The sequence below is a fragment of the Lactuca serriola genome, chromosome 6 (assembly GCF_051521515.1).
Source record: "Lactuca serriola cultivar US96UC23 chromosome 6, Lser_US96UC23_V15, whole genome shotgun sequence".
Taxonomy (NCBI): Eukaryota; Viridiplantae; Streptophyta; class Magnoliopsida; order Asterales; family Asteraceae; genus Lactuca; species Lactuca serriola.
The window spans coordinates 91771392-91783938 of NC_136413.1; positions in this window are offsets into that span (position 1 = coordinate 91771392).

Sequence of the window (12547 nt, forward strand, 5' to 3'; positions counted from 1 at the left end):
TTGTTGTAATGCCCTTCGGTCTGACAAATGCCCCTGCAGCATTTATGGACCTAATGAACCGAATTTGTCGACCATTCCTCGACAACTTTGTCATTGTCTTCATTGATGACATTCTCGTTTATTCTCGAAGCGAAGAAGAGCATGGCCAACATCTCCGACAAATCCTAGAAACGCTGCGATCGGAGAAGCTATATGCAAAACTCTCCAAGTGTGAGTTCTGGCTCCGGAATGTGAACTTCCTAGGTCACGTAGTTAGCCAAGATGGAATTCATGTGGATCCCTCTAAGGTCAAAGCCGTGGAAGGACGGGCAACCCCGACAACGCCCACAGAAATTCGTCAATTCTTGGGTCTAGCAGGCTACTATAGGAGATTCATTCAGAACTTCTCTAAGATCGCCAAACCACTTACCTCGCTTACACAAAAGGGTGTACCATTCAAATGGACGGACAAACAAGAAGTCGCATTCCGAACCCTGAAACAAGCTCTCTGTAGCGCCCCGGTACTATCTCTACCTGAAGGAACGGAAGATTTTGTACTCTACTGTGACGCGTCAAATCAGGGCTTAGGTTGCGTTCTCATGCAGCGTGGAAGGGTGATAGCTTACGCATCTCGCCAACTAAAGACGCACGAAGTAAATTATACGACCCATGATTTGGAATTGGGAGTCGTGGTCTTCGCTCTGAAAATTTGGAGGCACTACCTGTATGGTATGAAGTGCACCAACTTCACGGACCACAAGAGTCTCCAACACATCCTGAACCAGAAGGAGCTGAACATGAGGCAACGAAGATGGGTTGAATTGCTAAACGATTATGAGTGCGAGATCAAGTACCACCCAGGCAAGGCCAACGTGGTAGCTAACGCATTAAGTCGGAAGGAGTACTCTAATCGCCGTGCGAAAACCCTCTCGATAACCATTCAATCTCATCTGGCCACCCAAATTGCAGCAGTCCAGTCAGAGGCCATGAAGACGGAAAATAGAGCAAGCGAAGCATTGCGTGGGATGGAGAAGAACCTAGAGGCAAAGGAGAATGGAGTATACTACTTCATGAACCGTATTTGGGTCCCAAAAATCGGAGGATTTAGGGAGGTTGCTATGAAGGAAGCTCACAAGACACGATACTCCATTCATCCGGGTTCAGACAAGATGTATTTGGATATTAAACAACACTATTGGTGGCCTAACATGAAGGCGGAAATTGCGACCTATGCTAGTAAGTGCCTTACGTGCGCCAAGGTAAAGGTGGAGTACCAAAAACCCTCAAGATTGTTACAACAACCGGTAATCCCTGAGTGGAAATGGGAGGGGATTTCTATGGACTTCATGACCAAGCTACCCAAGACGTCGGACGGACTGGACACCATATGGGTAATAGTCGACCGACTGACGAAGTCTGCCCATTTCCTGCCCATAAAAGAATCCTACAAGATGGAGAGATTGACACGTTTGTACATTCGAGAGATCGTGAGACTCCACGAAGTACCAGTGTCTATTATCTCAGATAGGGACAGTAGATTCACTTCGCGTTTTTGGCTAGCAAAAGCACTCACGTCGGATCAGGCGCTAACGGGATTGGAGATCATTCGCGAACCCACGGAAAAGATCGTTCAAATCAGAGATCGATTACAAGCATCGCGTGACCCACAAAAGAGCTACGCTGATAAACAGCGAAAGCCCTTAGAGTTTTAGGTCGGTGATCGAGTACTGTTGAAAGTCTCACCCTGGAAAGGGGTTATACGTTTCGGAAAACGGGGAAAATTGAACCCACGATACATTGGACCTTTCGAGATCGTTGCCCGAATAGGTCCGGTAGCATACAGACTGCAACTACCCACAGAGCTAAACAGTGTACACCCCGTGTTTCATGTCTCTAATATGAAGAAGTGCCTATCAGATGAAACCCTCGTCATTCCCCTTGACGAAATCGAAATCAACGAGAATCTCCTGTTCGTTGAAGAACCAATTGAAATCATGGACAGGGAGGTGAAGCGTACTAAGCAAAGTCGCATCCCGATCGTGAAAGTACGGTGGAACGCAAAGCGTGGGCCAGAATTCACGTGGGAACGCGAAGACCAAATGAAGCAAAAGTACCATCACCTATTTTAGCATTCTCAAATCTAGCTTTCAAACAAAATTTCGGGACGAAATTCCCTCTAACGGGGGGATGGTGTCACAACTAGAAATTTTGTGTCTTGTAATCACTATACTCAAGTAAATGTTGAATCAAAAACTTAAGAGCATGTGTGATACCTATTATTATGACATCAAAAACTTCAATCAAATACATCATATAAATACTACAAATGGTCATCAAGCAATTGGAAATCCTAGAAGTTCTTGTTAGGTCCATTTTGGACTAGGACTTCCTTATTGGACTCAATGGACCAATAAGCTTCCAGTTTGACTATCATGGGCTTAGAACCCTTAAATGGGCTCTAATTGGACCCACATTAATTTATTTCAACATTTTGGGCCATATTGGGCCTAGAATGAAATAAATTAAAAGTTTTGAACCATGATTAACCTAAACTAGCCCAACAAAGTGTGAAAATCATATTATATTTCTTTTAGGTCAAGACTCATCCAACTTAACTTCTATATGGGCTTGAGGGCAATAAAGCCCAAAAACCCTTTTTTTCTTTCACATTCTCGGCCCAAGGCCCAAATCCAAGAAGAAAAGAGGAGGGGTTGACTTAATGCATGCCACCTCACTAATATCCCACATATCTCCATGCAACATCTCATACTTCTATGAATACATCAACTCAAGGTCCATTTCTTCTCTCTCTCTCTCTCTCTCTCTCTCACTCTCGGCCGAATCACACACACACACACATTTCTCTCACAACTCTCTCTCAAGAAAACTCCCTCCATCTTTCATCAAGATCTCGAAAATTAGGAGGTTTTCAAGAGGATATTTCCACAAACTCTTCATCTAAGGTAAGGTTATGCTTGGATCTATGACTTAGATTCTTTGTTTTATCAAAAATCTCTTCCTAATCCATGCAAAAATCATGATCTTGCATCCTAGAATCACCTCAAACTCGAGATCTTCAAGAAAAGGGTGCTAAAGCCAAAAATCACCAAGCTTTCTTCCATCTTTTCTTCAAAAACCGAAACCACACCCTAAGGTGAGCTTCATACTCCCTATTTTCTGTTTTATAAGTTTTGTGTGTGGGGGGGGGGGGGGAATACAAGTGAAAGTGTAGATCTATATGTGTTTTGTATGTCTTGTATGATTTATATGCTTAAATGTGTGTTTTTGTGTGATTTTGATGATGGATCTAGCCATAAACTCCTAAAAATCGAGATATATTTTATGTTAAATGATATTAGCAAAACTTATATTGTTACATACAAAGTATTCCAAGAAAAATGGCTAAGTGACTTGATAACATCTTCTTTGGGCTAAAAACTCAATTTTTGGACACAAAATGTTAAAAATATAAAGTTAAAGGGCCCAAATTGACATATTACGAATTCTGATGGATGAGAGGAGTCAAAACAGTTTCAATAAAATATTTTCTGAAAATATACTCATTTGGAGGATTAAAAATACAAATTTCAAGCTTAATGGGCTAAAAATGACATTTTCAGCCCAATAGGGCCCAATATGCAAAATTTTCTATTTTGGAGGGCTGAAACTGTGTTTTTCAGTAAAACAGTGGACTATTAGTGTTATAAGTCCTTTTCAAAGGTTAAAAATGCTTTTCATAACTAAAAAAGGACCAAAGTTGCAAAAAATTTCCAATTTGGGCCAAAAGTGTAAAAATTGCGAAAAGAGGGGTTATAACCGAGAAAACTGTATTTTCAGGGACTAAAACTGTTTTCAACTAAAAATAGGCTGAAAAATGTCAATTTAGTAAGTTTTGGTGTTAAAATGTCAAGAAAAATGGTTTAGGGACTAAACCGGAAATTTATTTATTTAAAGGGTTGAAAAAGTAAATTTACAACAAAAAGAGGGGCTGTAACAGAAAAGTTGCAATGTTAATTCAGTACATCCGTTGTGAACAAATACTGGCACTACGACTACCGACGAATTATATTACACAACAACACCAAAAATCGTTATCAAACGAATTGATTCGGTCTCGAATCAATAACAAACCCGAAACTACACACGTGAGAGTGCACAGACGTCGACGCACCACCTTTGGGCCCAAAAGTGTAAAATCTTGTTTGTTGGGCCTAGCTAGCCCAATGACTTGATCTTTAGGCCCGAAGACTTCAACCTTACGAGTTGTTGGGTCTTACATGATCCAACACAGCGTAAAAGGACTTTCAATGGCTTTTATACTATTGGTCCCCAAGGGTCCTTTGGTACTGCTAGTAAAGTCGGTTATTCTAATGCGAGTCGGGTCGAGGGCCCTTCTCACTCTTTTTTTTATCCCCAACCGACTAACGGAGTTATCGAGGTCTTCGTGCCCTCTTTTTCTTCGGATGTGGGACTACAAGAAGTCAGGGCGGTTGGATTACGTGAATAGTACGGACGACGCCTACGAGATCGTTAGTATAGTTGTAAATTGGTCGTTTGTGTATCGCGTGTTTATAGCAATTCATCATGCGCAATAATCCGACGTCGCCTGGAATCAATGACTTCACACGCCGCGATAGTACAACGACTACATGGAATTCAAAGTGTTAGGAAAACATCGGGTTTTCCTAGGGTTTTTCAATACATACGGTTTCGAAATGTATACAAGTTTAAAGAACAATTTTTACAACTATAGAAACAAACAAGCATATTTATGGATCTTCACAAACTTTTTCATGAACTCTTTTCAGAAAATATCGGATTTTCTGGTAGTTTTTCAAAACAATACAAAACGTTGCTTTTCAAATACTGCTTATGAACTCACCAACATTTCATATGTTGACGTTTTTCAAAATACTTGTATTCTCAGGTAACAAGTAAACCGAAGGAAAATGTACTCAGTGATGGCTTGCAGTTTGTTTATCTATGAACCGAACAATTTATTTTTGGGAATGTAATGCTAAGACAATGTACTCAGTGTAAACTTTATCAGTTGTACTATATTAATGCATGGTGATGAATGATGTTATGTTTCATATATATTCAATGTTATGGTATTCAATTAAGTCACGACAGCCCTCAGACGTTTCCGCCGTCTGGTTCGGGGGTGTGACAGTAGTTCTTCCGAGAAAATGTCGGGGAAGTCGCTCACTACTGGGATGTCCTTTAGTTCCTTCGTTTCGAGGCTCGTGTCGACGACGTGAGCAAGGAATGCATGATATTCCTTACGCAGATACTTCTGTGCTTGAATACTTGATATAATACAAAGACTTGCGCCGGGTTTGTCGCCGTAGACTATAAGAGTTTCGTTAGACGGGAGGTTTAGACGGACTGCTTTCTCGAAGCACATGATGTCGGCGCGATGAAGGCTTAACCAGTCCATGCCAATGATAACGTCGAAACTTTTTATTGAGACTGGCATGAGGTCGATTGGGAATGAATGGTTATCTAGAGTTAGGGTACAACCTAAGTATATGCTACTCGTACTTTCAGTTTTTCCATTAGCCATTTCTACTGTGAATAGTTCTTTGAGTGCGTGCGGTCGTTGATTAAGCATGCGAGCAAATTTATGGTTTATGAAGCTTCGCTCCGCTCCACTATCGAACAGAATGCATGCATAGGAGTTATCGAGGAGGAACGTACCAGTCACCACGGTCGGGTCAACAACTGCTTCCCCGTGGCCTATAGCTAGTACCCTTCCTGCTCCACCAGCATTCTTTCCTTTGGGGCAGTCCCTCTTATAGTGGCCTGCTTCGCCATATCCATAGCAAGTTGGGCTCGCGCCAGAGCCAGGGACTTGGTTGATAGGTTGTGCCGGGAACTTACAGAAACGGACAGTGTGTCCTTTTCTATTGCAGTTTGAGCACTGCATTTCACGGCAGGGGCCGTTGTGGTGGTAGTTGCATTTGTTGCACTTGGGCAAACTTCCAACATACCGACTCACCGGAGCATTAGTAGCAGCAGTAGGGGTTATTGCGGCATGCATTGCCACAATTTGCTGCTTTTGGGAGCCTGTTGCTTCTTCTTTTCGCCCCAGAATTTCCGCTTAGTATCAGCGGGTTTGGAGGGTTCCGGGATAGCTAGGGTGGTTGTGGTTGCAGAGGTTTTGACCCCATGGTCAATGAGTCGCTGTGCCAATCGTTTGGCACTGTCGAAGGTAGAGGGGTTTGATGCTAGAACATTCCCCTGATACGGAGGCACTAGCCCCCATATGTACCGTTCGATCTTCTTCCCCTCAGTGGGAACCATATTGGGACAGAGGGCCACCAGTTCTCTAAATCGGGCAGTGTAAGCGATCAGATTGGTGCCCTTCATATTCAGGTTCCATAGTTCATGTTCCAGTTTCTGGACTTCGCCCCTCGGGCAGTATTCCACCATCATGAGGTCTTTCATCGTCTCCCAGCCTATGTCTTTGGCTACGACGAGAGTTAGTGCCTTAACATGGCCGTTCCACCATGTCAGGGCCTTTCCTTCGAAGGTGCATGCGGCGTATTTGACTTTACTCGCCGCAGGGCATGAACATATTTCAAAGACTGATTCAGTCTTCTCGAGCCATTGCGAGAGGGCAATGACTCCACCGGTGCCATAGAAAGGCTTCAGTTTGCAATTTGTGAAATCCTTGTATGAGCACTCTCTCGAGCGCACAGGGGTTTCAACCGGGGTTGATTCCACCGGGCTTCCACCTCTGCTGGCATCAGTTGAATGATACTGAGCCATGGCAGTTGCCACTGCTGCAACTATGGCAGCATTCAGGGCTATAGTATCGATGACCGGAGGCGGAGGATGTGGTGGAGGTGCAGGGTTATTCCTGGGAGATTTGCGAGGAGGCATCTTTCAGCTATAAGTTTATAAAGATAGGAAAGATGGTAAGAATCAATTTGTAAGCAACGTGAGAGTGACACATGGACTAACTAACCATAGCCCAACAGTTGAATGAGTGTTTGAAATCACAACAAAGAATATTAGTAGGAAAGCACAAGTGTACAGATTCTTCCCACAGATTAGATAAATTTCAACACTACTGGTATTACTGATGTAATAGGTTTAGGGAAAATCGACGTAACAGTAGGTCTTACATCATACCAAACAGATAGTTTGACAGTTCTTAGATTCCTAATTAGAGTACTGAAAGTTAGGAATATTTTACAGACAAGTGCTACTTAGAGCACAGATGTTAAAGGCTATTCCTTAACCAAAAGACAGAGATGTACTAGACATCATCTAACGGCGATGGGAATTCCCCGGGCGAGCCCTGAGGTCGGACACTTGACGAAACACCTCTTGAAGGTGTCGATCCTGAGCCCGCTGACGAGCTCGAAGTTCCAAGATTTCAGCTCGTAAGGCAGCCAGCTGCTGCTGCAGAATTTCATTAGATCTCCGGGTCTGTTCCATGTCTTCTTCAAGACGGCGGATGTGGACTGTGTTGACACTAGAGTTGGCATCAATCTCCAAGACCCGGTCGATGGCTGCTTGACCTTGCTCGACATTACGAGCTATTCTGCGGATAATGATAGGCAGAGCTCGGTCAGCAGAGCCACCATCGCTGACATTGTAAAAACTTTGGTCCCCAAAGTATGGTAAGGGTTGACCCTGTTCATCGCTCCAGCGATTCAAGTTGTTTGCCCACATGGGAGTAGGACCTGGAAAAGCTGGTCGAGGGTTGTTGTTCGGGGCTTAAACTACAAGCGGTAGGTTGTTGACTTCAGGCTCGGAGTCGGATCCATCAGAAAAGCCTTCTGCGAGGTGATCATCCAAAGGGATTGGATGCTCATCTTCGGGCTCTCCATCGATCCACCCGACATTGTCTTCATTTGGAAAGTACGGGTCGCCGTGATGGAATCCAGCCATTTAAATCTACGCGAGAAGGGAGGTATAAGAATATAGTATACGGGTAACTAGTAGCACAAAATACACCTATAGTATTTTAAGTTTTAAGTTCTACAGATCTTCTTGTGGTATTGTTGGTAAGTTTTTAGACTTGCTAACATATCACAACCATTCTAGGGCATATGCTAATCACTCCTAGGACCAGCATAGTTGATTAGGCTATGCCATTCCCAGGACTGACCATACATCCCCGAGCTCACTTGTGATATTTAACAATCGTAATACTTTTGTTCTCGTCATTGTGACACTGATTTTAGTATGAATGCAGACTAGTATACTTAATTAAATATTTTATTACTTAAAGTATAGACTCTGGGTCAGAGTGTTTTAATCCCTTTTGGGTTTATAGTTTAGTATATCTTTTATGGGTTGATATACTTGAATCACTATAAACAATGCTCTGATACCAATCTGTCACACCCCAAAACCAAGAACGGCGGAAATGTTCTGGGGCGGAGGACGTCATGTAAAGTATCACAACACAGTAAATGTAAATAAGCAAACAACATCATCCATTGCATTAAATATATAATTTTAATACAAGAGTGTTATGTACAGTTTTAGACACCAAAAATATAATGTAAATCAAAATAATAATATGATGAGCCTTGAATGCGCTCCATCTTCTCAAAAGCTGGCATCGGTACCTATCTACCGATGACCTGAGAATACAAGTTATTTTGAAAGAGTTTATCAGCATTAAGCTGGTGAGTTCATAAGTATTTTAGTGTCGGTGTTTGTTATCAAAATCGTTTGAACGTATCTCAAGTATAAGTTCGTAAATTGTATGTAAGTGTTTGTAAAAGTTTGAATCCTTCAGAAAAACCTATATTTTCTATTAAAGTAGCCTTCTACCAAGGCTCAACTGTTTTGTATGTTCGTTTGTTGTAAAAGTGTGTAATTTACCAATTGTAACTATCATTTAATAAAATATAGTTTGTACATTTAATGTTTAAGTGAGGTTATCACTAAAAATATGTAATGGGTAAATCAATGTAGTACTGTAGTTTTGTTTTATAGGAACTACTGTTGTACTAACTACCTTAAACCGGATTTATATTAAGGTAAGATGTGATAATTGCACCATGCTATCGACTGGTAACAACGACATAAGAATGGTCGTAATAACGGAATGACGTTTGGCACCCGCAGACCTGCAGGTCCCGCTGTAGCTAGCAGCAAGGTGTAGGATAGTCAATCCAGTATAGATCTATACGCAAACTCACGCTCTCCCTCCAAGAGAATTCTGGCTACAACTCGAGACATGACATTTAAGGCATGCTCCGATACAGTGGATCACATTTGTTAACGTATTCTCGTATATGTAATGTAATGTTTCTAGTTCTAGTATAGTTGTATATGTTCTCCTCCTAGTATAGTTGTATATGTTCTCGTAGTATAGTTGTATATGTTCTCGTAGTATAGTTGTATATGTATGATCCTGTGTTACCCCGATGGTAACTAACTAATGATGTGTCTAGTACGTATGAATACGGGAGTACTTTTATGTCTATATATGTATATTTGATATATAATTAATATTTAAACGACCTTCGGATGGTCACCCGAAATCCCACCAGACCACATCCAAATCGAGGAAAAGGAAATAGGGTGGATGGCATTCCTAAGCCCTTTAAACATTATTTATACATCTATACATATATAGGCATGCAATTTATAAGAAGTAAATACATAAATAAGTTTTTATAGGACATTTGGAACATAAATATTATTTCAAGAAAAGATCGACTTAATGTCAATCTATAAAGCAATTTGAAGGCATAAGTTTGATAAAACATTTTAAGTATAAGGAACATTTGTTTGAATCACAGTTGTAAATAAGTTTGAAGAGTAAAAGAGTTTGTAAAACATTTTGAAGTAAAACAGTTTGATAAACAGTTTGAATAGTCATAAAATCATTGGTTTCTTAGTTATTAATCACATGTGATTAAATGCAATCACATGTGATTGAAGCAATAACTATAAGTGTTTGACTTGTATCCCCCCCATAAAGTATTTAAACATTTAAAATCATTTCAAAGGTTGATTAAAGGGGTATGAACTCACTTGTGGTGAGCTGTTTGAATTGCAGTGTCGGATACCGCGCTAGCTGGCAAACGGAGACTTGTTTACACGCACGAGCCTAGTTATCATATAATAAGCATATATATAACTAATTAGCCAAATAATAACTTAATAAAATAAGTTGGGACACTTAGGAACATGAAAACACTTTGTATAAATGTTATAGGTCCTAAGGGTTGCATCTAAGTCGATACGGGACAAGGAAAAGGGGTTTGAAGCACCAAATGACCTTGTATAATAGTTCACCACCCAACAAACCCCACCTTTGGAGTTTACGGCCGTGAACTCCTCACTTGGTGGTTTTGGGTGTTTTGAAGTGCTATCTGAATCCTAGAATTAGCCTAGCATTGTTGGAATAATCCTTGAAGTAGTTTAAGGCCCTAGAATGCTCCATAGAGGAGTTTACGGCCTAAAGACCATATCCTTAGAGTTTACGGCCGTAAACTCCTATGGGGTGTTGGTTTTAATTCTTTTAAGTCACTTGCACATGTAGGATAGCTTCTATGTTTTTATCTAAGGCTAAAGGGGACATTAGGCACACATTTGTGCCTTTACTTGGAGTTTACGGCCCAAGTGATGTTCCTTGGCCGTAAAATCCCTTTAAGGGATGATTTTGATGTAGTTTAATCCCCATTCAAGTCCTATGTATTCAAGGGTAATTGTCTCAAAGCCTTAGGGGTGATTTAGGGCACTTATAGCCCTTAAAAAGGGGTTTACGGCCCAAGAGATATCCTTGGCCGTAAACTCCTAAAACCTTATGATTTTGAAGTGTTTTGGTGTCCAAATTAGCTACAAGAATTAGAGGGTAAATGCCTTAAGCCTTAGGGGTGATTTAGGGCTCACTTTGGCCCTTGGAAATGGTGTTTACGGTCCAAGAACTCTTGGGCCGTAAACTCCAAAAGCCTTATGATCTTGGATGATTTCTAGCCTCAAATGTTTATACATTAAGTCCTTAACTAGTTGTCTAACAAGGAAACGGGACTAGGTAGCCTTAAAGCTCCATTTTGGAGTTTACTCCCCAAGAACGTTCTTGGGCGGTAAACTCCCGGATCTTGCATTTTAGACATGTAATCTATGTTATAAAGAATAAAGCAAGTAATAAAACACATCTAGGAAAGTAGACTCACAATCTGGGATGAAAACCCGAAGATCCGTCAGAGAGAAAATGGCTTTTCTCTAGTTGGATTTGTGAATAATGAATTAATTAATTCAGAAATCTATTTATAGTCCTGAAATATTTTGGCAGAAAATATTTTTATTCCGGAGATTGGACCATGACATTATGAAACTTGGAATGTTCAAGTTTCCCCAATCCAGGAGCATCCACTCTCCTGATATCTCCTGAAACATAAACCTTAATGTACACAAACTGGTTCGGAAAAGTCTGAAAATCACTGAAACTGGACTGGCTTCTATTGAATAGATATTGTTCGTACAAATGGAAATTTCAGGTTGTCACAATCAAGGACTTTTCGGCATGTAGGATGGCATATATGATCCTTGATAACCCAAACACTAGCAGGAAACCGACCCGAGATCTGACTTATCCAAACTCACTCAGAATTCCAAAGCGGTACGTATTCCAAACATCCACCTAATATCATAGAAGATGACATACCCGCAACATCTGGAGGAATACTGATCCACTTCTGCTGACATGACCAATCCTGCTACCCTGTAGCAGCCTAAACCCTTGGAGTGACAAACTCCCTCATGTACTTTCTCGTACGTGCTGCACTGACTCAGGCCTTGCTGGCCTTTCACCCGATGATCAGAAGTCATGGGTCTCTTCCCGGAACCCTCTACTATACGCACCTGGCATGCACCTCTCTTTCCAGGGTGCTTGCAAATCGATCCGGCATCTGCAACTCTTGGAAATCATATCCTTCAGGGTCTGACACCCTGTCACACTTACTAGCTTGTTTGCCAATAGCTAAGCTGCAACAACTAGAACATCCTCTGTCCCCAAATTGGGTCACAAACTCTTCCCTGAAGCTTCTTAGATTCTCCAAGACTCTCACTGATTCGAGTATGGATCCTGTGCTTTCAGTAGTACGGGCCCAATACTACCTTCCACACCTATCCATACTTTCCTCAGCAATCCTCCCGGATCCTCCGAGTCACTTCCTCAACTGGTACACCCAAGTCTAACTGAGCCTCACTACTAACTCACTAAAATATATCCTAGGCTTCCCTAGGTTCCCGAACTCACCCAGTCCTCAGCTGCTGAAAGATTACCCAGTAATGTCAACTAGCTACCTTATGAATATAGCCATATGCAACATAGATCAGATAATCCTTCAAGTATCAGACTCATCCCTATAACGGTTAGACTCAAACGAGAGCTGCGCAATAGGGTCGAATCTACCACTCTGAGATTATCCAGCCTGTGCCACATGTGAGTTAGCATATTCACTTAATAGCTAACTCACATTACTAAGAGTCCCACAAAGCACAAAGCAAGCAACATTCAAACAATGGAAAATCTAACCATCATATTCCAATCAAATCATTATATCCTCTAATCAGGAATCTGTAC